General features: G+C 51.0%; 1 long non-coding RNA gene across 1 annotated transcript; it reads right to left on the bottom strand.

Moving 5' to 3' along the window:
* Positions 1 to 8,608: 8,608 nt before the first annotated feature.
* On the bottom strand, positions 8,609 to 21,310 carry LOC147106039 (uncharacterized). Its single transcript, XR_015081321.1, has 3 exons — positions 21,223 to 21,310; positions 18,988 to 19,341; positions 8,609 to 10,026 (listed from the first exon to the last, which is right to left on the bottom strand). It is a non-coding gene; the product is annotated as an uncharacterized LOC147106039 (long non-coding RNA).
* Positions 21,311 to 21,331: the final 21 nt, after the last annotated feature.

The following is a 21,331-nucleotide window of genomic DNA, read 5'->3' as shown; positions in this document are numbered from 1 at the left end:
CGCCGTCTTCTGGCCCAGCACCCCTAGAGGAGCCCAGGGAGGAATCCTCTGCTGCCGATCCTGGGGGTGGGATCCGGGCGGAGGCGGGGCTGGCTGGTGCGGCCGAGCCGTTCCCTGCGCACTGCGCGACGGACGGGTCGGCCGCTGGTGACGACCCCCTGGAGGAGGATGGGGACTCGGTGATGGGCACGGAGGATGATTCGGACTCCAACTCCGGGATTTTATGGCCACGTGCCTGGGTCGGCGCAATAAGGTCCGGCTGGCCCTCGACAGGTGGTCGGAGCTGGCGCTGCTCATCGTGTCCGTCCGCGCCGCCGTTAAGATCATGGGCGTGGACGAGGGTGTGAACCCGCTCGAGCTGCGTCGGCTCAGAACGTTTCTCACTGGGCTGCTGAGGAAGTGGTGGCTGACCAGCGGCTACGCTTCCTCCCCCCGTTAGGTGTAGGTAGAGGCTGCACTATGCTTCTGACATGAAGATAACCATAGCCAGCCTCAACATCAATGGCAGCAGGGAGGCGCGCCGCAGATTCAATAACTTCTCGGTCCTTCGGGACGGGAAGTATGCGGTGTGCTTCCTGCAAGAAACCCACACCGTTCCGGGAGACGAAGCCACGTGGCTCCTGGTGTGGCAAGGAGGGGTCAGCATGAGTCACCTCTCCAACAATTCCAGCGGGGTGGCTATCTTGCTGGCCCCGCATTTTCAGCCGGAGATCTTGTGGGTCAAGGAGCACGTGCCGGGCCGCTTGCTCCAGGTCACTGTTCGCCTGGGGGACGTGCCGCTCCTTCTAGTGAACGTGTACGCCCCTCAGACCGGTGCGCAGCAAGTGCGCTTCTTCGAAGAAGTGTCTGCTCTGTTGGGCTCCATCGACGTGGGCGAGTGCGTCATCCTCGGGGGGGATTTTAACTGCACCCTCGAGGCGAGGGACCGTTCCGGTCCCCCGCGAAGCCCGGCGGCGATGGAGAAGTTGAGGGACCTGGTTGGGTCCTTCGACTTGGTGGACGTCTGGCGAAATCTCCACCCCGACTCCAGCGCCTTCACTAGCGTGAGGTCTGGGGGAGGAAGGTCCAGAATCGACCGCCTTTACATTTCCCGGGCGTACGTCTCCTGCGTTCCGGCGGCTTCCATGCGGCAGGTGCCGTGCATGGACCACCACCTGGTGTGGGCGGAGCTCGCTCCGCTGTGCGCGCGGGGAGGGTCCGCGTACTGGCATTTTAACAACCTGCTGCTGGAGGACGCGCGGTTCCGGGATTCATTTCGTCGGTTCTGGGCCGACTGGAGAAGGAAGCGGGGGGGCTTCCCCTCCTTGAGGCTATGGTGGGATGTGAGCAAACATCCGTCTCTTCTGTCAGGAGTACGCGAAGGGGTCGACCAAGAGGCGGGAGGCCCGGGTCGGGCGGTTGGAGAAGGAGGTGCTCGACCTGGAGTCCCGTCTCGGTCAGGTCGTCGAGGACCCGGCCCTGCGGAAGGTGTACGAAGAGAAGAGGGGCGCGCTGAAGGACCTGCAGCTCGTCGGGTCCTGAGGCGCGTACTTGAGGTCGCGGATCCAGCTCCTGCGGGACCTGGACCGCGGCTCCCCCTTCTTCTACTCGCTGGAAAAAAGACGAGGGGTCCATAAGCAGCTCTTGGGGCTGCTGGCCGACGACGGATCTCTGGTCTCGGATCCGGAGGGAATCAACGCGGAGACCCACGCCTACTACGGGGCTCTGTTCTCTCCGGATCCATCCAGCGAGGATGCGTGCAGAGTTTTGTGGGAGGACCTGCCGAAGGTCGGCCCGGAGGGCGCCGAAAAATTGGACGCTCCGCTAAGCCTGGCGGAGCTGACCGGCGCCCTCCGCCAGCTCTCTAGGGGAAAGTCCCCGGGGCTGGACGGGCTGACCGTGGAGTTCCACAGGGCATTCTGGGACGTCTTGGGGGGCGACTACGCGCAGGTCCTGGGGGAAAGTTTGGCGACCGGGGAGATGCCCCTCTCTTGGTGCAGGGCGGTCATTGTCCTGCTGCCTAAGAAGGGCGATCTCCGCCTCCTCAAGAACTGGCGCCCGGTCTCCCTCCTCAGCACGGATTATAAAATCTTTGCATGGGGCATGTCTGCTCGCCTTGGCACCGTGCTGGCCCACATGATCCACCCCGACCAGTCCTACACGGTCCCGGGCCGGACCATCCACGATAACATCCATCTGGTCCGGGACCTGGTCCACCACTCCCAGAGGGCTGGTCTGTCGGTCGCCTTCCTTTCCCTGGATCAGGAGAAGGCGTTCGACAGGGTGGGTCACGAGTATCTCTTCGGGACTCTGCGCGCATTCGGGTTCGGGACGCATTTCGTCGCCCGGATCCGACTTCTGTACGCCGCGGAGTGTCTGATTAAAGTTAACGGGTCCTTGACGGCGCCCCTTCGCTTCGGGAGGGGGGTGCGTCAGGGATGCCCCATGTCCGGTCAGTTATACGCCGTTTGCGTAGAGCCATTCCTGCGCCTCTTGCGGAAGAGGTTGATGGGACTGGCTCTGCAAGGGCCGGGCATGGAGGTGGTCCTCTCGGCTTACGCCGATGACGTGCTCCTCACGGTCACGGATCCCGCTGACTTGCGGAGGATGCGAGAATGCCAGCAGATTTACTCGGATGCATCCTCCGCCAGGATCAACTGGGAGAAATATTCCGGACTCCTGGTGGGTCAGTGGCGGGTGGACTCTCTGCCGGAGGAGTTCAGGCCTTTCGCCTGGAAACCACGCACCTCCTCTATTTGGGAGTCTACCTTAGCCCTGCCGAGGATGCCTGGCTGGCGAACTGGCAAGAGCTGGAGGCCAAAGTCACCGCTCGCCTAGGACGCTGGACAGGACTGCTCCGATGGTTGTCCTACAGGGGTCGAGCGCTGGTCATAAACCAGCTGGTGGCCGCCATGTTGTGGTACCGGTTGGTCACTTTGATCCCTCCCCCTGCGTTTGTCGCCAAGATGCAGAAGAAGCTCATCGACTTCTTCTGGGACAAAAGGAAGCACTGGGTCTCTGCCGCGGTTCTGTGTCTCCCGCTTAGGGAGGGCGGTCAGGTGCTGGTGTGCCTTCGCACCCAGGCTGCGACTTTCCATCTTCAGACGCTGCAGAGATACCTGTACGTCGAGAATCCTCCGAGATGGTGTGCGCTGGTGACGTTTTTCTTCCGCCAGCTGCACGGCCTCAATTACGACACGCAGCTCCTGTTTGCGAAAGTGGGCGGCAGGCGTGCCGGCCTGCGGGAGCTGCCTGTCTTCTACCAGGAACTACTATGGGTTTGGAACTACGTCACTTCCAGGCGGAGCTCTCCCCCGTCAGGAGCGACGGCTCTCCTTCGGTTTTTTTTTACCCTCTGTTCAGTAAATACCTGTTATTATTGTTCTCCTGCAGTCCGTGTATTATTTATACTCGGACACTACACCCCCAGTCTCTCTCCCTCCCCCCAGTCTCTCTCCCTCCCCCCAGTCTCTCTCCCCCCCCCCAGTCTCTCTCCCTCCCCCCAGTCTCTCTCTCTCCCTCTCTCCCCTTTCAATCCTCTCTTCTATCCCCAGCCACCAAAGGGTCCAGTTCTCTCATGGAGCTGAAGAAAATGTGGCCACGCTGCAAGGCCGCAACTGTTGGGTAATGCGTATGCGCGGCTCTGGGATACTGCGCGCATGCATAGAAGGCCGCAAAAATGGTGGCGAGGGTAATCACAGCATTCACAGGCCGTACCTCAGGGCTCAGGGGCAGGCCTGTAGTGGGTTCCAGCTGAAGCCCGCTCCAACTGGCCGAAAGAACGAGCCTGTGGGACGTGATTGAAAAGAGCGCCTGCGCGCTGGAGCCCGCTCCAGCAGGACTGCATGGCCTGTAACACCTGGTGCGTGGCAGCCTCGAGGGAACTGTGCGACCGCGTGGCTTAGGGGGAACAGTGCTTGAAATGCTGCTGTTCCTCCTCCTCCTCCTCCAGAAGGATGGCATAAAGAGGTGTTTCCCTGGGTCTCCAGAGTCGTTCTGAGCAGGCGGAGGGCTGGGGTCAAAATATGTCGAGGTTGAGGTGAGACAGCGAGACTCATTGTGGGTGATTAAGCCAATAGGGATGTGATGGAGGCGGGACTGCTGCTTGTCAGGTTTTAGTCCTGCCTCCATCGACATCTGGCCAACCCACGCTATTATCCCTTGATTGACCTTGTTAATCCCGCCCAGTGGGTTTAGTAGTGTGGCAAAACCACTAAGTGACTTACATAATTGTCTGTAACCAATGTTATTCGCTCTAGCATTAATTGTCTGTAACCAACGTTATTACCTTTCAAGTTGGCTCTGGTTAAACAGAGCTAGATCGACAACATCGCGATCTGACGCGATGACGTCATCACGTGGGTCACGTGACGTCCCCTTCGGCGGGAAACCTCATGACGTCAGAGGTAGAGGGCGGGACCAGCCTCTCCTCGTGTGGATTGAAAGAGAAAAGACCTGTTTTGAGCATCTCCTGTAGTTCCTTGTTTTGTAAAGTTCTTAGACAATAAATTCAGTTTGTTAACTTCCAGTAAGTTATAGATTCTTTGTTAGGAGTGCAGAGACTCCTACAGTAGGCCAATTAAGGGAAAGCCGGTTACTGGTGATGTCAGCGAGTGACGTTTCATCTGTCAAGAGCTTTTGACAGTTTAATTGTCATCGTTTGAGAGCTCTGTGAAGCTGTCAAACACTGACAATCTGTCTTCTAAGTTGAGACCTGGGACACAGGCTTACTTAGAGGTCTGTCTTGAGCAGAAAGCAGAAGGCTGATGCATTTGAGGATGCAGCGGCCATTCTGTTTTCTCTGCCGGTGAGATGAGGAACTCCCGAGACCTGAAAGGTTGAAGCCTGGAGGAAAAAGCAAAGGTAAGTAAAGCTTTTAAAACAATTAAGACTCACCTCACACACTTACCTCTGCACACATGCACCCATCACTCACCTGCACACCAGACACCTCAGCCCCTCCGACCCCCACAGACCCGCGGCTCGCCTCACTGACCCTGGCAAGGTTCAGATCCATCGGGATGCCCACACTTTAGGTGGCAAAATAGGGATTATCCAAAAATAATAATTGGCACTAATCCCCTTTCTGCCTCGAGGAGGCGGCTCCCAGCACGGGTCGGGTACCCGCCTCCTGGGTGATGTGCCTCAATAAATCCGAGACTCAATGTTAACTGAACAAAGCAAGGCTTTTATTAACTTAGAAGGTAACACACAGTGGAGAAGTGTCTCCCATCCAGAGGTCGGCTGTACTGGATGTGAGACACACTGGGCCTGCTTAAGTAGGGGCCAGGTATGGGCGGAGCCCTACACACAATAAAATACAGGTGAGGAAATGGAACTGAGGTAAGGGAAATGAAACTGAAACTAAACCACAGTCACAGGCACAATCACACACAGAGAATACAGATGAGTGATGAATGGCATATTTCATCACATTCACCCCTTCTATAGATTTAGTCTGTTCGGGGGTTTGATAGTCCTCTGTGACCGACGTGGCTGTTGTGGTGCCGCGGGTGTCGGCTGGGTGTCCCCGGTGGCCTCCTGGGTCTCTGCCGGGGGCGCCGCCAGGGTTGTTGAAGGGGTGGTTGGTGGGGGTACCGTTGGTCGATGTTCTTCCGGGGGTGATGAAAGAGTAGTGGGTGGGTAAGAGTTGCTGTGATCGTTGTTGTGGTTGTTGTCGTTACCGGCTGGGGTGACGTCTTTGATGGACACGGTGTCCTCCCTTCTGTCGGCGTGCCGGACATACGTGTATTGGGGATTGGCGTGGAGTAGGTGCACTGACTCCACGAGAGGGTCCGTCTTGTGGCCCCTCACATGCCTTCGTACAAATACCGGACCTGGGGTGGAGAGCCATGACGGCATGGATACGCCTGAGGTGGATTTCCGGGGAAAAACAAACATTCATTCATGAGGCGTGGCATTAGTGGCAGTACACAATAGCGACCGTATCGAATGGAGCACATCTGGGAGGACTTCCTGCCAGCGGGAGATAGGGAGGCCCTTGGTCCTTAGAGCTAGAGTGACTGCTTTCCATACTGTCCCGTTCTCTCGCTCCACCTGGCCGTTACCCTGGGGGTTGTAGCTGGTGGTACGGCTCGTGGCGATCCCCCTGGACAGCATGTACTGGCGTAGCTCTTCGCTCATGAAGGACGCCCCCCTATCCGTGTGGATGTAGCTCGGCATACCGAACAGGCAGAACAGGCTGTTGAGGCATTTAATGACTGTGGCGCTGGTCATGTCTGGGCAGGGGAAGGCGAATGGGAAACGGGAGTATTCGTCCACAATGTTCAGGAAGTAAACATTGCGGTCGGCTGACGGGAGGGGGCCCTTGAAATCTAAGCTGAGCCGCTCAAAGGGCCGTGTAGCTTTGATTAAGTGGGCTCTATCTGGGCGGTAGAACCGAGGCTTGCACTCAGCGCAAGTGCGGCAGTTCCTGGTCAGAGACCGAACTTCCTCAATCGAGTAGGGTAAGTTGCGGGACTTTATGAAGTGGAACAGCCGTGTGACCCCTGGGTGGCAGAGGTCGTTGTGGAGGGTCTGTAGCCGATCCCCGGTGGCGCTGGCACACATCCCTCGTGAGAGGGCGTCGGGGGATTCGTTAAGGGCCCCTGGCCGGTAAATGATGTCATACTCGAAGGTGGAGCGCTCGATCCGCCACCTGAGAATCTTATCATTTTTAATCTTCCCCTTCTGTTTATTATTAAACATAAACGCTACCGACCGCTGGTCGGTAAGTAGGGTGAAGCGTTTGCCGGCTAGGTAGTGGCGCCAGTGGCGCACTGCCTCCACGATGGCTTGGGCCTCCTTTTCCACGGAGGAGTGTCTGATCTCGGGCCCTTGGAAGGTCCTCGAGAAGAAAGCTACGGGCCGCCCCGCCTGGTTGAGGGTGGCCGCCAAGGCAAAGTCAGACGCATCACTTTCCACTTGAAAGGGGGTGTTCTCGTCCACTGCCTGTAGCGTGGCCCACTCAATATCCCGCTTAATGCTTTTGAAGGCGGCGTGGGCCTCAGCAGAGAGCGGAAAAGAGGATGCTTTCAAGAGGGGGCGGGCTTTGTCGGAGTAGTTGGGGACCCATTGGGAATAATAAGAAAATAACCCCAGGCACCTTTTCAGGGCTTTGGGAGTGTTGGGCAGGGGCAGCTCCCGTAGGGGGCGCAATCGGTCGGGGTCTGGTCCGATTTCCCCATTCTCCACCACGCTGCCTTGTATGCAGAGGCGCGTGGTGTTGTAAACGCACTTGTCCTCGTTGTAAGTGAGGTTGAGTTTTTGTGCGGTTTTCAGGAACCTCTCGAGGTTCGAGTCATGATCCTGCTGGTTGTGACCGCAGATGGTGACGTTGTCGAGGTAGGGGAAGGTTGCCTGCAAGTGGTGGTCATCGACCATGCGGTCCATCTCCCTCTGAAAGACCGAGACCCCATTCGTCACCTCAAAGGGGACTCTGAGGAATTGGTAGAGGCGTCCGTTCGCCTCGAAGGCGATGTACGGGCGGTCCTCTGGTCTGATAGGGAGCTGGTGGTATGCTGACTTGAGGTCGATGGTGGAGAACACCCGGTATTGGGCGATTTGGTTCACCATTTCTGATATGCGGGGTAGCGGGTAGGCGTCTAGTTGGGTGTACCTGTTGATCGTTTGGCTATAGTCGATCACCATCCATTTCTTCTCGCTACCCCTCACCACCACCACTTGGGCGCGCCACGGGCTGTTGCTGCGTTCAATAATGCGCTCCTTCAGGAGCCTGTCTACCTCGGTCGCGATAAACCACCTGTCCTCCCAGCTGTACCTCCTGCTTTTGGTCGCTATTGGCCGGCAGTTAGGGGTAAGGTTCGCGAATAGCGAAGGCGGCTTTACCTTCAGGGTAGCCAGGCCGCACACTGTGAGGGGCGGCTGGGACCCACCGTAATTGAGCGTGATGCTTTGGTGGTGGCACTGGAAATCCAGGCCCAAGATCACGCTCGCACATAGATTCTTCATGATTAGTAATTTAAAATTATCGTATACAGTTCTGTTAACGGACAATTGTACCGCGCAGTAACCCATAATGGTCGATGTCTGGGTTTTATCAGCCATAGAGATGGTACCCCAAGTAGGGACTTCCGTTAGAGAGAGTTGTTGTGCTAGTTCAGGGTGGATAAAACTCTCTGTACTTCCACTGTCAATTAAACCTTTAACCCTGCACCCGTTTACCTCGATGTCCACCATTGATTTGGATAGCGGGTGCGGCCTGGTCTGGTCCACTGTGACCGATGCCACTGTAGGGCCCTGATCGAGACAAGATGGCGTCCACGCTGTCTGCTCACAAGATGGCGGACCCCACGAGGTCGGGCAAGATGGCGTCCAAGATGGCCGCTCCCACGGCGCACACGCGGCGGTGGCGGGTTTTCCGGCGGGGTTCCCTCTGCACACCTTCCCGAAGTGCCCCTTCTTACCGCACTTGAAGCAGGTGGTGCCTTTCGCCGGGCACAGGTTTCTGGCGTGTTTCGGCTGTCCGCAGAAGTAGCAGTTGGGGCCCCAATGCGTCGCGGCTGTCGTAGGGCTTCTGGGGGGAGAGCGGGGCCCCGACGGTGTCGGGCTGCCGGGCGGGGAAGGTGCCTTCCAAGATGGCAGCGCCCTTGGTGCACACGTGGCGGCGTGGGCGGCGCGGGCTGAAGAGTAGGCGTCCGACTTTCTCTGGGCCACATCCAGGGATCGCGCTGTGTCCACAGCCTGTTTCAGGTCCAATCCCATTTTCTCCAGTAGTCTCTGCCGGATGTAAGTGGAGCTGAGGCCTGTGATAAAAGCATCACGAACAAGCTCGTCAGTGTACACTGCGGCTTTTACATCTTGGCACTTGCAGTCTTTGCCAAGCGTTTTCAGGGTGACTAGGAACTCATCCAGCGATTCCCCAGGTCGCTGAGCGCGAGTAGCGAGCAGATGCCTAGCATACACCTCATTCGTAGGCTGCTGGTAATGTGCCTTTAAGATGTCGCAGGCGGCCGGGTACGTGTCGGCATCTTGGATGAGGGGGTAAACCCGGTGGCTTACCCAATTCCGCAGGATTCCGAGTTTCATACTTTCAGCGTCCGTAGCGCCTGTGATGGCTGCGGAATTGTCCAGGAAGAATTCCATACACTTAAACCAGTGTCCGAAGCGTGCCGATGCGTCCGAAGCATGCTGGTCCAAATCCAAACGTTCGGGTTTCAAGAGTTGATCCATTGTGTTGAAAAATAAGTTAATAAAATTGATGTGCCTCAATAAATCCGAGACTCAATGTTAACTGAACAAAGCAAGGCTTTTATTAACTTAGAAGGTAACACACAGTGGAGAAGTGTCTCCCATCCAGAGGTCGGCTGTACTGGATGTGAGACACGCTGGGCCTGCTTAAGTAGGGGCCAGGTATGGGCGGAGCCCTACACACAATAAAATACAGGTGAGGAAATGGAACTGAGGTAAGGGAAATGAAACTGAAACTAAACCACAGTCACAGGCACAATCACACACAGAGAATACAGATGAGTGATGAATGGCATATTTCATCACACTGGGAAGTTGGCACAGAGGTGGGTTGGGGGCGGGATGGGTACCCGCTCCCAGATTCTGCCATTTTCCCGGCAGTCCCGCCTCCATACCCGCCTCCTCAGGGCTGTCAAAATCGCCCCCTTAGCGGCGGGATTCAAGTGCAAGTCTCAGTGAACAACATTTTGAAAAGAAATATGAGTTGAGAAAACATCTGTGAAGCCAGAAATCATCAAGCAAAGTTTGGGGACTCTTCAAAGGTCTCAAACTCCTCACTTCCACCTGAATCGGGTGACTGGGAGAGCAGCTGAGCCAGTTTTATTTGGGTCTGATTTTCCCAGGGTGCAGTAGTGGAGTAAAAGCAGAAAATTCCCATGCACAGCACCGCCAGGTGAACGGCGCTCCTTTACCAATGAGCCTCGCCAGGTGAACGGCGCTCCTTTACCAATGAGCCTCGCCAGGTGAACGGCGCTCCTTTGCCAATGAGCCTCGCCAGGTGAACGGCACTCCTTTGCCAATGAGCCTCACAAGGCTTGTGCGCACGGGTCGTCAATGCTGCCAAAAAGATCGAGGAAATTTGCGTCAGTGCATTGGCAGCACACAATGAGATAAATGTGAGTTTCCTCAATCTTTTTTTAGTGTAATAACAGTGCAAGTGCTGAAGACAGCCAGGAAATTCAGAGTCCTTTTCTTTGTACTGTCCTAAGTTGCACAAATCAGTAGTTTTGTACCGTTGCTTGCCCCTCAGGATCAATGTTAGTGCTAGATTAGCTTGTAACTTCAGGTCGCACGGTCCCTGAGCTCCGTTAGAGTGCCAGCCCTGTACGTAACATCCAGGAACAAGTCAGATAGGGAAAGGGAACCAGGAGGATGAAAGAGGAAGAGACCAGGAGAGAAAGACCAACAGACAGCGTTCAGGATGGAAGTGAATCTAATGGTCATCTGAACATTTCGAGCACAAATCTTTAGCAATTTGCTGTAATCATCAAAAGTAGACCTAGATGCACGAGCAGCGGATTTTGCAAGCTGCATTGTGCAACATTAAATGGACTTTGAGGCCAGTTACTTCTTGGGGAAGAGCTGGACTTTGTGCGATAGTGTAAAACAGGCGATAACGAGTCGGCAGCCGGTTTTACATTGCTCTCGATTTTCTTCACTTCACTGTGATGTAAAACAGGCTGCCGACTCGCTATCACCTGTTTTATACTATCACCCAAAGTCAAGATCTACTCCATTGTCCGTTGGTCAGAAAAGTGAGGCCAAGTACCCCAGTGGTTCAGCAGGTTTATGTAGTTTGTGGCTGGACTATACAGAGCAGGAAAGGTGCAGATTTAATCCAGTCTGTGCGGAATTAGTAGATGTTAGCTGGTACGGTTAACTCCCGTCCTCCTGAGATCTTGGGTTTTGATGACAGGAAAAAAAAACTAAAAATGGGATGAGAAATCTCAAAATGAGCCACTGTCCCACCTCCCGTCTTTCGGATGAGACGTTAAACCGAGGCTCCGTATGCTCTCTTCGGTGAACGTAAAAGATCCCATGGCACTATTTCGAAGAGCAGGGGAGTTATCCCCGGTGACCTGGCCAATATTTATCCCTCAATCAACATAACAAAAAAAACAGATCATCTATTCATTATCACATTGCTGTTTGTGAGAGCTTGCTGTGCGCAGCTTTGCTGCCGCGTTTCCTACATTACAACAGTGACGACACTTCAAAGTACTTAATTGGCTGTAAAGCACTTTGAGACGTCCGGTGGTCGTGAAAGATGCTATATAAATGCAAGTCTTTCATTCTTCTTTCCCTCGGCAGCCAGAGCAGCTTTGCCAAGGCCTGGTTCTCTCAAACAATGGAGCAGGCCCAAGGTGGGAGAAAGGGAATAAGTGGAGAACAAATCGGGAGAAAGGGGTCAACAGGCTCTCAAAAAACCCACTAAAGACGTAAGTGGTGGTGTCAGTCTGGCTATGTTGTGAATTCTTTCCTGGCAATCACGGAGCCAGCAAACCACACAGCAAGACTGACATCACCCTGATCGACAATGCTGACACTTGCTTTGTTAACAAAATGGTGCAATCAACCAATCGACTCAGTCAATGTACTAAAATAAAAGCACCTAATTTTTTAACCTCTCAGGAATATACACTGTGAACATTTTAATAGGTCACCTCACAGGCAGTCCAGTGACTAACTGCTTTCAGGGTCACAATTTCTAAACAACAAGTTTAAATGTTGTCATTTTAAATTGTACATTCTTTATTACATAGACAGCCAGGTTTTACAAGTAGGTGCCACTCCATGTTATTCACTTTCATTTTTATCAGAAGCGAGGCCTACTAAATTTTGGGCATGATGTCACAATTCCATTCCCTGAGTCACTACAGGAGTTATTTATACTAACATAGCTTTTTACTGTCCATTTCATGTTAAGAATCAGTTTAAAATGTCCAAACTAGATGATTAAAACTGTTTTAATATTTCAGGATATGGTCAGAGATCGAGCTGTCCTGGAGTTTGAAATCCAATGTAAGTGCAGATCTTCAAGTCCTTACAGTTTCTCTAAATGATGGGAATGAACCACCCAGATTCCTGGACAGTCTGGCAGATGCATGCAAGTACTCTCATCAGCTCAGTATAACCCACAGTCCTCAGTATTAAACAGATCAAAAAAATAGGCCACTGAACTCGAGCTAAAGGGCCAATTTTAACTCCCGGTGGGAACGGAGGTCAATCTCAGATTTTAACTTCCATACTAGTGCTTCCGACATGTCTTCCTTTTTCCTCAACCGAGGATTCCCCTCTACTGTGGTTGACACGGCCCTTGACCGTGTCCGTTCTATTTCCCGCACTTCTGCTCTCACCCCTTCCCCTCCCTCCTGGAATCACGATACGGTTCCCCTTGTCCTCACCTTTCACCCCACCAGCCTCCACATTCAACGGATTATCCTCCGCCATTTGCGCCACCTCCGGCATGATCCCACCACCAAACACATCTTCCCCGCACCTCCCCTTTCAGCATTCCGAGGGGACTGCTCCCGCCGCGACACCCTGGTCCACTCCTCTATCACTCCCAACACCCCTTCCCCTTCGCCCGGCACCTTCCTGTGCAAGTGCAGGAGATGCAACACCTGCCCTTTTACCTCCTCCCTTCCCACTGTCCAGGGCCCCAAACACTCCTTCCAGGTGAAACAGCGACTTACATAGAAACATAGAAACATAGAAGATAGGAGCAGCGGAGTAGGCCATTCGGCCCCTCGAGCCTATTCCGCCATTTAATGAGATCATGGCTGATCATCCAAATTCAGTACCCTTTCCCTTCTTTCTCCCCATATCCCTTGATCCCTTTAGCCTTAAGAAATATATCTAACTCCTTCTTGAATATATTTAATGAATTTGCCTCAACTGCCTACTTCTTGCAATTTAGTATACTGTATTCGCTGCTCACAATGCGGTCTCCTCTACATTGGGGAGACCAAACGTAGGTTGGGTGACTGCTTTGCAGAACACCTCCATTCAGTACGTAAGGGTGACCCTGAGCTTCCGGTCGCCTGTCACTTTAATTCTCTGCTCCACTCCCACTCAGACCTCTCTGTCCTCGGCCTCTTACACTGTTCCAATGAAGCCCAACGTAAGCTCGAGGAACAGCACCTCATCTTTCAATTAGGCACTTTACAGCCTTCTGGACTCAACATCGAGTTCAACAATTTCAGGCCATAACCTCGGCCCCAATTCTTTTTTTTTCTTTTTTTTGCTCTCTCACATGGCAGCTGTCGATCATTCTGCCATTGCCATTTACACTTCATCTAGCATCATCTTTTGTTTCTTAACTTGTCCCATTACCATCTCCTTTTGCCTTGCACCATCATCCCTTTTGTCTCTTAATCTCTCCTGCCTTCCATCCTATCACAGACCTTCCCTTTTGCTCTTTCCTCCCCTCCCCCCTCTCACTTACTTAAAAACCTGTTCCATCTCCAACTTGTTCCAGTTCTGATGAAGGGTCATTGACCTGAAACGTTAACTCTGTTTCTCTCTCCACAGATGCTGCCTGTCCTGCTGAGTATTTCCAGCATTTTCTGTTTTTATCTCAGATTTTTACTGCTGGGCCTCATTTGAATCCCGCCGGTCAACTGCTCGGCCCTTTCTGGCGACGGGAAAAAAGACGAAAAGTCGGGCAGAACGGAGGCCACCCACCATCACTGGAAAAAGGCCACTGGCAGCAAGATATGTCTAGGAGGGGAGATGTTGTGAGGGCCCCATGACTTTGGAGATGGGTGGGTGGCGGGGCAGGGGGAGAAGCCTGGGTAGCAGAAACCTTGACTTTCCTCATGGGCCTCGGAGAAGAACATAATCATGGTCGAAAAAATGGCTTTTCAGAACGTTTTAAAGGTGGCGATAGAAATGGAGAGGTGGAAGGATTTAGAGAGGGCATCCAGAAAATAGTACTAGTGCAGCTAAAGGCTTTCCCTCTAAAGATTGGGCAAAGGCAGTGAATGATGCGCAACAGGCCAACGTCCCGAATGATGTGGTAGGGGATGTAAGCCTGAAGATGGTTTCGGCGATAGGATGAGGTGAGTCAGTGGAGGGATTTGAAGATGAGAGTGAGGATTTAAATTCAGTCCATGGGGGACAGAGAGCCAACTCTGTAGGTCAGTGAGGTGATGGGTGTGTAGGACTTAGCATGGAACAGGATACAGATGGACGTGTTTTGGATAAGTTGAACCTAATGAAGGGAGGAGGATGGGAATTTAGCAATGAAAACATTGTAGAAATTAAGTCAAGAGCTGATAAAAGCATTCATAGAATCATAGAAATTTACAGCATAGAAGGAAGCCATTCGGCCCATCTTGTCTATGCTGGCCGACAGAGCAATCCAGCCTAATCCCACTTTACAGCACTTGGTCCGTATCCTTGTAGGTTACGGCACTTCAAGTGCATATCCAAGTATATTTTAAATGTGATGAGGGTTTCTGCCTCTACCACCCTTTCAGGCAGTGAGTTCCAGACCTCCACCACCCCTCTAAACCTCCGACCAATTACTTTAAACCTATGCCCCCTGGTTATCAACCCCACTGCTAAGGGAAATTGGTCCTTCCTATCCACTTTATCTAGGCCCCTCATAATTTTATACACCTCAATTAGGTCTTCCCTCAACCTCCTCCGTTCCAAAGAAAACAACCCCAGCCTATCCAATCTTTCCTCATAGCTAAAATTCCCCAGCCCAGGCAACATCCTCAAATCTCCTCTGCACCCTCACATCCTTCCTGGAATGTGGTGACCAGAACTATACGCAGTATTCTAGCTGCGGCCTAACTAGTGTTTTATACAGTTCAAGCACAACCTCCCTGCTCTTACATTTTATGCCTCAGCTAATAAAGGCAAGTATCTTGTATGCCTTCTTAACCACCTTATCTACCTGCCCTGCTACCTTCAGGGATCTGTGGACATGCACTCCAAGGTCCCTCTAATCCTCTGCACTTCTCAGTGTCCCACCATTTATAGTTTATTCCCTTGCCTTGTTAGCCCTCCCCAAATGCATTACCTCACACTTCTCTAGATTGAATTCCATTTGCCACTGTTCTACCCAACTGACCAGTCCATTGATATCTTCCTGCAGTCTACAGCTTTTTTCTTCATTATCAAACACACAGCCAATTTTTGTATCATCTGCAAACTTCTTAATCATACTTTCTACATTCAAGTCCAAATCATTGATATATACCACAAAAAGCAAAGGGCCCAGTACTGAGCCCTGCGGAACCCCACTGGAAACAGCCTTCCAGTCACAAAAACACCCTTCGACCATTACCCTTTCTTTTCTGCCTCTGAGCCAATTTTGGATCCAACTTGCCCCTTTGCCTTGGATCCCATGGGCTTTTACTTTCGTGACCAGTCTGCCATGCAGGACCTTATCAAAAGCCTTGCTAAAATCCATATAGGCTACATCAAACGCACTACCCTCATCAACCCTCCTTGTTACCTCCTCAAAAATTCAATCAAGTTAGTCAGACATGACCTTTCCTTAACAATCCATGCTGACTGCCCCTGATTAATCCTTGTCTTTCTAAATGAAGGTTTATCCTGTCCCTCAGAATTTTTTCCAATAATTTTCCCATCACCGAGGTTAGGCTGACTGGCCTGTAATTACTCAGTCTATCCCTTTCTCCCCTTTTAAACAACAATACCATGTTAGCAGTCCTCCAGTACCACACCTGTAGCCAGAGAGGATTGGAAAATGATGGTCAGAGCCTCTGTTATTTCCTCTCTTACTTCTCTTAACAGTCTGGGATACATTTCATCCGGGCCTGGGGATTTGTCCACTTTCAAAGATGCCAAACCCCTTAATATCTCCACTTTCACTGTGTTTATTTCATCTAATATTTCACACTCCTCCTCCCTGATTGCATTGTCTGCATCGTCCCTCTCTTTTGTGAAAACAGACGCAAAGTATTCATTAAGAACCATACCCATGTCTTCCGCCTCCACACACTGGTTACCTTTACTGTCCCTAATAGGCCCTACTCTTACTTTAGTTATCCTCTTGCTCTTCATGGCCCAGAAATTCGGGTCACCACGGGTGAGTACGCATGGGGTACTCACCCGTAAGCCCAATGGAAGTGCCAATTTCGTGCATGCACTGCGCATGCGCGGGAAACCGGCACTTCCGTTCCCCTGAAAGAAGGGGTTCAGAAGTCGCATGCGTGCGCCGGAGAGGCAGCGCATTGAACTTACGTTTTTTTTGCAGGTTTTTCCGCGAGGGTGAGTCTGCAGGAGTTACACTTTTAAAAAGTAGTCGCAAGGCCTGCTTTTAACAAGGTAAGTGGTGAATTAATTAAAATTAAAACATTTTTTCCACAGGTTTATTATTTTTAAATACTTTAAAGAAAGGTAAGTTTATTTTTAGCCCCATTAGAAATTGTAATTAATTTTTTCAAAAATTTAAATTATTGTTTAAAATAGTTATTTCATGTAATTTATAGTTTATTTTAAACATGTGATGGTTTTTTAAAAAATTTATTTGAAGATTTAGTGATGTGTTGGGGCTTATAGTATTTATAGGTTTGACAGGTCTTCCTGTCAAAATTATGAATGAAGCATTCCCTGCTACCATTGGCTCTCCATGGCCCACGTGATCCCAGGGGATGCATCAAACTAACTGCGCCCCTGGGGTACGCAAGCACTGCGCACTGGCAGTTGGAGGAGGCCCAGGATCAGAATCCCACGCGGCCCCACAGCACAACGGCCGGCACGCTAGGTAAGTGCAGGTCGGGGGCTTGCACCCGCGGGAAGCCCCCGACCCGAATTTCTGGGCAAATGCATTTATAAAACATCTTTGAGTTTTCCTTGATTTTACTTGCCAATATTTTTTCATGCTCTCTCTTTGCTTTTCTAGTTTCCTTTTTAATTTCACCCCTGCACTTTCTATACTCCTCTAGGATTTCTGAAGTATTGAGTCCTCGGTATCTGTCATAAGTTTCCCTTTATTTCTTTATCCTTCCCTGTATGTCCCTTGACATCCAGGGAGCTCTAGATTTGTTAGTCCCACGCTTTTTCTTTAAGGGAACATACTTGCTCTGAACCCTCACGATCTCCTCCTTGAATGCCTCCCACTGCTCTGACACTGATTTACCTTCAAGTTTCTGTCTCCAGTCCACTTTGGCTAAATCACATCTCAGCTTAGTAAAATTAGCTTTTCCCCAATTGAGAACTTTTAATCCTGGTCTATCCTTGTCCTTTTCAATAATTATGCTAAATCTAACTGAATTATGATCACTACCACCAATATGCTCTCCCACTGATACCCTTTCCCCCCCTGCCCAGCTTCATTCCCTAAAACTAGAACCGCCCCCTCTCTTGTTGGGCTTGCTACGTACTGGCTAAAAAAGTTCTCCTGAATGCATTTTAAGAATTCTGCTCCCTCTAAACCTTTCATACTAATTTTATCTGTTAATATTAGGGAAGCTGAAATCTCCTACTATTACTGCCCTATTTTTGCACGTCTCAGAAATTTGCCTACATATTTGCTCTTCTATCCCCCTCTGACTGTTTGGGGGTCTATAGTACACTCCCAGCAGTGTGATTGCTCCTTTATTGCTTTTCAGTTCAACCCATATGGCCTCATTGGATGATCCTTCTAAGATATCATCCCTCCTCACAGCTGTAATGGTTTCTTTAATCAATATTGCGACCCCCCCCTCCTTTTTCATCCCCCTTTCTATCACGTCTGAAAACTCTGTAACCAGGAATGTTGAGCTGCCATTCCTGCCCTTCTTTCAGCCATGTCTCAGTAATAGCTATAATATCATAGTCCCACGTGTCTATCTGTGCCCTCAGCTCATCTGCTTTATTCCCTAGACTCCTTGCATTGAAGTATATACCATTTAGCACTGCCAAACTCCCTTGTAGTCTATTTTCTAGCCTTTGTTTCCTCTGCCTTCCAAACTCGCTTACTAATTTTCTGCCTTCTATTTCCAGCTTTGCTTCTCTCCCTTCTGAATCCACTCTCAGGTTCCCATCCCCCTGCCAAGCTAGTTTAAACCCTCCCCAACAGCACCAGCAGTCCCCCCCCAGCCCCAGCCCCCCCCCCCCCCCCCCCCCCCCCGCGAGGATATTGGTGCCGTTCCTGTTGAGGTGCAACTCGTCTGGCTTGTACAGGTCCCACCTCCCCCAGAAACAGTCCCAATGCCTCAGGAATCTGAAGCCCTCCCTCCTGCACCATCTCTCCAGCCATTCATCTGCTCTATCCTCCTATTCCTGTACTCTCTAGCACGTGGCACCGGGAGTAATCCGGAGATTACTACCTTTCAGGTCCTACTTTTTAATCTCTCACCTAGCTCTCTAAAATCTGCCTGCAGGACCCCATCCCTCTTTCTACCTATGTCGTTGGTACTGATATTCACCCTCCCCCCTCAGAATGTCCTGCAGCTGTTCAGTGACATCCTTGACCCTGGCACCAGGGAGGCAACATACCATCCTGGAGTCATGTCTATGGCCGCAGAAACGCCTGTCTGTCCCCCTAACTATCGAATCCCCTATGAATATTGCTCTTCCACTCTTCTTCTTCCCTTCCATGCAGCTAAGCCACCCATGGTGCCGTGGTCTTGACTCTGGCTGCGCTCCCCAGAGGAACCATTGCCCTCACCAGTATTCAGAGCTGAAAATTGGTTAGCGAGCGAGATGCACTCAGGGGATTCCTGCCCTACCTGCCTGGTCCTCCTCATCTGCCTGGTGGTCACCCATTCCCTCTCTGCCTGCATACTCTTAAGCTGTGGGGTGACCACCTCCTGAAACGTGCTATCCACGAAGTTCTCAGCCTCATGGATGCACTGCAGTGACTCCAGCCGCCGCTCAAGCTCCGAAACCCGGAGCTCGAGTTGCTGTAGCTGGCGACACTTCCCGCACAAGTGGTCATCCAGGCCATGAGAAGCGTCCAGGACTTCCCACATGGCACAGGATGTGCATTCCATGGGACTGAGCTGCCCTGCCATGCCTTTATTTTATAGACTATTAACTAGAAACACTTACCAGCTACTTGCCAATTAGCTCCTTCCCTTGTGCCGATGTCACTTTTTAATTCTGGCATCACTCTTTCACATCTGCCTTTATTGAGTTGTGTCGACTCAGGTTCGCTGCCTCCGCTCTCGGGCCTTCCTCTGCCACGCTCTTTATTTGCTCCGCCTCTGCTCTCGCTCAGGTCCCTGCTGCCCTGTGAAATCACTCCTTGATTTTTCTGTTTGAAGGCTTTGTCTAGCGGCACTGCTCCCGCTCCTCTCGCTGCTCCTCTCGCGCTCTTTATAGCGCCACTGCTCCCGCTCCTTTCGCCGCTCCTCTCGCGTTCTTTATAGCGCTGCTGAAGCTGTCAGTGATAGTGGGGTTGAACTAGGGTCAGAGGAAAAACATGTTGGTTAGATGGAAGTAAACAATGGATTGGGTGTAGGGTTTGAAGCATAATGGCCCAGTAATTCCTCTCCCAATGTGTGAGTACGGATGGGGTACTCACGCGTGTGCCCGGAGGAATTGCCGGTTTTCAGCATGCACAGCGCATGCGCTGAAAACCGGCATTTCCTCTCCTCTGACCCAAGGGGTTAAGAGGCAGAACGCGTGCGACTTGTGAAGCAGAGCGTGCGCAGTGAAATTCCTTTTTTTTTCAGTGTTGCCCGAGTGTAAAGGCCTCCGGTTTTTACACGTGGAAAAACCAGACGTAAGTACATAGTTTTACAGGTAAGTGGTCTATTAGTACAATTTAGAATTTTTTTTCCACAGGTTTATTATTTTTAAAGAATTTACAGTAAAGTAAGTTTAGTTTTAGACCCTATTTTTTAAAAATTTATTTTTTTCAAAAATTTGATTAATTGTTTAAAATTTTTTTTTAACTTATTTATAGTTAATTTAAGCAGTGGGATGTTTTTAAAAATTTTATTTAAAGTTTAAGTAGTGTTTTGGGCCCCTTACTTTTCATGAGTTTGACAGCTAATACTATCAAACTCATGAATGAAGTTTCCCCTCCCCTGATTGGCTGCACAGTGCTCACCTGATCCCAGCCGGCACATCGAACTAAGTACGGCGCTGGATCGGGTTAGCACAGCGCGCCGACATCTGAACCGGGCCAGTCACAGGAAATGCAAGCAGGCCCAGGCTTCAGATGTCGGCGCGCCGGGTAAGTGCACATCGGGGGCTTGCATGCGCGGCAAGCTCCCGATCCTAATTTCAGGGCCAATGTCACATTTCATAGTCTGGTTCAGCCTGACCGAGTAGCCAGAAAGGGGACCGGAGTCAGTGGCAGAGGAGCAGAATTCACCGTGAGGGCCAAAAACAATTGTTTGAGTTTTCACTTGTTGATAGGCAGATTCTTCCTCACATAATCTTGGAATGTCTTTCCTTCACAGTTGCAAGTGTTTTCTTTCCAGGGAATTTATCAGTTGTTCATCCTGCGGTTGGTTGAGTAAATAACCCCGACAGACATGACAAGCTCTCAGTAAACCCCTGCATTTACACAAGGAGAAGGAAGTGGCTGATTTTTCAACAGCTGTTAAAAAAAACCACGAGGTTCTGAAGTAAACCATGAAAAGTGATGCACTGAGGTAGCAGCAGAGGGCATACAGTCAGATCTAAACTGCACCAATAAGCGAAAGTTGCTGCCTGAGTTGCCCTGCTCCTCCAGAAGCTTCGCTCTAACAGTACCTCTCCCGGAGACTCAGCATTGAAACATATGGAATGGCATGAAGTTGCTGTACTTACGTGATCGTTACCCACTAAACTCATCAGAAAATGTGTAACAGGTTTCACAATACAAGGCATAACTATACCAGTCAAATATAAATAGGTTCAAAAATTATCAGAAAATACTGGAAATACACAGCAGGTAGATCAGAATCTGAAAAGGAAAAGACAGGTTAACATTTTGGGTGTTAAGCTCTCATTAAAACGAACTCAATGAGATTATGTTGACATATTGCTTGAGCAGCACTTTGTGACAGAATCGCAATCCCGCTACGTGCTAATAGCCTTGTTAACACACTGCAGACTGCTGGGTCTCCTTTTTGGCCCGAATTTTGTGGTAATACTAATGGCGAGGCTATTAGCACTCACCGTTATTAAAGAGTAAATCGGACAACAACTTCCGGTGACCGCACATGCGCAGTTAAATGCGAAAGTTGCTGCCTGAGTTGCCCTGCTCCTCCAGAAGCTTCGCTCTAACAGTACCTCTCCCGGAGACTCAGCATTGAAACATATGGAATGGCATGAAGTTGCTGTACTTACGTGATCGTTACCCACTAAACTCATCAGAAAAAGTTAGGGCTTGTCCATTCCAGTGTAAGTAAATTTTAACAACGTGAAAAGCCTTAATTACTACCAAATAATCTCTCTG

The sequence above is a fragment of the Somniosus microcephalus genome, chromosome 16, assembly GCF_052327205.1.
Source record: "Somniosus microcephalus isolate GS21.2 chromosome 16, FLI_Smic_1.0, whole genome shotgun sequence".
NCBI lineage: Eukaryota > Metazoa > Chordata > Chondrichthyes > Squaliformes > Somniosidae > Somniosus > Somniosus microcephalus.
Note: the sequence above shows the minus strand (reverse complement) of the source record. Positions and strands in the feature narration are given on the sequence as shown.